The sequence below is a fragment of the Triticum dicoccoides genome, chromosome 2A (genome assembly GCF_002162155.2).
Source record: "Triticum dicoccoides isolate Atlit2015 ecotype Zavitan chromosome 2A, WEW_v2.0, whole genome shotgun sequence".
In the NCBI taxonomy this organism is placed as follows: domain Eukaryota; kingdom Viridiplantae; phylum Streptophyta; class Magnoliopsida; order Poales; family Poaceae; genus Triticum; species Triticum dicoccoides.
Window position 1 is genome coordinate 38,188,189 of NC_041382.1, and position 4,332 is coordinate 38,192,520.

Genomic DNA, 4,332 nt, shown 5'->3' on the forward strand with positions numbered 1-4,332 from the left:
CTAGTTCCCTCTCCCTCCCTCCACCGCGCCCCCGCCGCCTCCCTCTCCCCTTCCCCCCCCTCGTCGTCGGTGGCCTGGACGCCGCCCCGTCCACCTCGTCAGGCTCCTCCTCCCGCTTTGGTTGGGATGACGACTTCGGCTCCATAGACGAGGAAGAACGGGGTGAACCCGGTCGACCGATTTGGCATGGTGTGTAGACTCTAGAGAACGGTTGGCAACTCGTCAAGCCAGCTGCCGGGTGAGCGGATGAGTGGCTCGACGAGTCGCGGCTTGACGCCGGAGAGGATGAGTCCATTGGCCCGCTCAATCTGCCCGTTGGACTGCGGATGCGCAACGGAGGCCAGGTCGAGGCGGATGCCAGAGACGGAGCAGTATTGCTCGAGCGCGCCCTTGGCGAAGTTGGTGCCATTGTCGGTGATGATGCTGTTCGGCATGCCGTAGCGCACCGCTATGTCCTTGATGAACCGGACGACTGTTGGCCCATCCAGTTTCTTGATCGGTCTTGCCTCGATCCACTTGGTGAATTTGTCCACTGCCACCAGCAAGTGCGTCATGCCGCCTCGAGCGGTTTTGAAGGATCCCACCATGTCGAGTCCCCAGACCGCGAAGGGCCAGGCGATCGGTATGGTGCGGAGTGCTGACGCTGGCTGGTGGCTGTGTTTGCTGAAGCGCTCACTACGAGGAAAAGGGCTAAAGATGAAATTGACACTAATGGCGCACCAGAGAAGTGGTGCGCCACTACTATATACTAATGGCGCACCATGTGGAGATGCGCCATTAGTGTGGAAGACACTAATGGCGCACCAGGCACACGGTGTGCCACTAGTAACAAAATGTTTTTTTTTCATTTTTTCAAACATACTAATGGCGCATCCGGGCAGAGTGCGCCACTAGTAGTTACAACTACTAATGGCGCACCAGCCATAGAGTGCACCACTACTGTATTTTTTTTACTTTTTTGCAAAACTACTAATGGCGCATCGTTGCATAGTGCGTCATTACTAGTTTAAATTAGTAATGGCGCACTGTGCCACGGTGCGCCATTAGTATAAAAATTATTTTTAATACTTTTTTGCAAAACTACAATTGAAAAAAAACATTCTAATGGCGCACCGCCTGGGGGTGCGCCATTAGTAATCTTCCTCCATCCATACACCACCGACCCACTGCGCCCCCGCCGCAGCCGCCCACGCGCCCCCGCCGCCTCCCTCTCCCCTTCCTCCCCCTCGAGCGCCGCCTTCCCCCGAGCCCTGCCTCCCCCCTCGAAACCCTAGAAACCCCGCGCCCCCCGCGTCGGCCCCTGCCCTGCGCCGCCTCTACCTCAGTCCGGGCACGGGGTGCAGGACGACGACCGCGGCCGCCGGCCTCCCCACGACCAACCAAGGCGCCCTCGAGCCATCCCTTCGATGCCGCCGCTGCCGCCGACCCCGACCCCTCCGGCGACCGGCTGCGCCCGCCCAGGTACCTCTCCTCCTTCCTCCTTCCTCCCTCTCCTCCTTCCTCCCTCTCCACCCTTCCCCGACCCCTCCGGCGATCGGCCGCGCCCGCCCAAGTCTGTTCTTTGCAGGATCAGAACAAGTTTGTAACAGGATGCTCTACAATTTTTTTTCAATTGTGTTGTGCTGTTTACAAGGATGTAGAAGTCACCCTAAAAAAGGATGCAAAAGTCTTTCAGTGCAGATTAACTTTGTAGGTTGGGGTTTGGTTAGCCATGGTTCAGCCAACTATTTCTAGCTTGATTGTTTGGCTGGTTTAGGTGGTGTAATCTAGTGCTGTGCCGCTGATGCAACTAGTGTCCATGAGTACTTATAAATCTGGTTAGAATTAGTTTAAGAATTGATCTGTGTGTATCAATGTGATTGTAGTTTTTCTTGTCATCAAGTTTAGTTGATGTTTATTTAAATATAGCTTATATGATCAGCCACTCTATGTATGATTGTGTCTTGAAGGTTCTGGAAGAACGTTTTTCCTTCAAATTCTATCTGGTGGCATCGTCCTAGACTCCTTAGTTCTGTTGTTAATTGTGCTTCTATTAAAAGAATTGGGAGTTACTCACTGTACCAGAACTCTGTAGGTTCAATTTTGGTTAACTAATACTGACGTTATGAGAATGTAAGCACCTATTATTGCTACTGATATCATTGGCTCATTGCTGCCTTTGTGCAATGCAGAACTGTTAAGAGTGATTTGGAGGATTCAAGATTCTATGAAGCTCTTTTGACATTTAAAGCTCAGAACTGAAGGTACTTAATAAACTCAAAAGCATTGATGATAACTCTTGTTGCCTAGAAACAGAGGTAGTTTACAGATTGCATTGCTAGTGTTTGTTTATGTTCAGAGTTTAAGCATGTGTAGTGTAGTGTAGTGTAGTGTAGTGTGTGTAGTGAGCTTGTTCTAGTGTAAAATCAGACTAGTATGGCCTTGGCCACAATCTGTCAACTTAGCCTTCTCTGATTTTCAAAACAAGTTAACTGCATTCAGATCTCTTGATGCTCAAAACCTGTCAATTTCTATCAGCTTTTGATCTATCAAGTTGATATTCAGTCAAGTTGATGTCAAACTTGACACATAAAACAACTTTAATAAACAGAGAGACAAGATGTAGGGTTTTTTAGCTGCTGCCACAACACAAAGTCTATAGATGCTGAAGTTGTCAGTATTAATTATCAAATCATTCATAGTAGATGATGCTCTATTTTTGTGGACTTAGTGAACATGATAAGACAAGCCAGATGCTCTATTTTTAATTAACAGTAATCCATGATCCTGCTTACTAGTGAACATGATGTTCGTTTGTTTACAGAGATCCTGCTTATATATACTGATGACGAGTCTTGTTGAAACCTTACATATACAGTGAGGATCTACTGTCAAAAACTTGAGCTACTGTAAAAAAATTCAGTTAGGTACAGTGAGGAGCTAACTGTGTATGAAGGGAACAAGTGTTAAATCGGTGAAAGTAAAAAAGTGTAGTAGTAGTACTTGGTACCAATAATTCTCTGAGCAAAGCAAAAGAGCAAGAGGAGGGAGACATGGAATAAGTCTTGACCTGAAATGTAAACTGAACCCAAAACAAGACTCTCTGCATTTAAACGAGTCCCAATGGACCTACTGCCAGCTTATTTGTTCTAGGACAGTATAGTTTTACAAGCTTCGGCAACTTTTTCTTAACTGCTGCTGCTGTTATGCCTGTATTCACTGCTGCTACTGCTGTACTTGTCATGATGTTGTACTTGTGATGATGCTACCTGTGATCTTCTGAATGACCCATTGGCGACTTCATTATGCGGGGATAATGATTTTGCAGGTACCCCGAGAGGCCCTTGAGTTTGCCGGAATGTCGATTAACTTCCGTTCCGGCAAATTCGGGTACTCCATATGTCCTATTTTCAGCAAAGGTCGTGCTGAAATTTTCCGTAAATTTTAGCATGACTTTGCTAAAAATAGGACATATGGGGTACTTGCGACTAATGTTGATTATCTTCTGCTCAAAATTTATGCTGATATAATGTTGTATGGGTACTAATTGGTCTCTTCTGCTGCTTATCAGAGATGGGGGGAAGCAGCCACCGCCGGTCTGCCTCACCGGAGTACGAGTTGGATGCTTTCGAGTTCTTCACTATCATACTTTCTTCTTCAGTATCAGCCACGAGGCAGGTATATAAACGAGAGATCTCCCCTTCACCCATCTCATTATGATAACTCTGTTGTTTGCTACATCACTCCTTGTCCCAAATTGCAGAGGCTGCCTGACGCTTTTATGAAGATGCTGGGTGAAGATCCGCCAGATAATGTGAAGCTCCGACAGGCCGGCAGCGGGGTTCACAGGGTGTGGGACATGGAGTTGGTGATCGAGGAGGGCCACATGTACCTGTGCTGTGGCTGGGAGAAGTTCTACAGTGCCTACGACCTGCGGACCGGGTACTTTCTTCTCTTGAGGTACGACGATGACGCCACAATGCTCATCGTGAAGGTTTTCAACAAGACTATGTGTCGCATGCGCTACACTGAAGATGAAGATGCCAGTGCGTTCTGCCTCTTCTTATTCCTCCATATTTGGCTTTGTCTCACATCGATTGTTAACGATCATTGTTGCATTTGGACAGGCAATGGGAGCAGCAGCAGCGACACTGGCTACAGCCAAAGCAGTAGGATTATGGTTGTAGCAAAAGCAACAACGATTCTGGCCTTAGCGAAAGCAGCAACGATTCTGGCAGCAGCGAAGACAACAAGAAGGATGATCCGGACTGGAGTGGGGGAGAAGAGGAGCAGAGTGGGGATGAGGAGCTGCAGGATGACGATGGGTATCAGGCTGAGGATGACCTAGCGCTG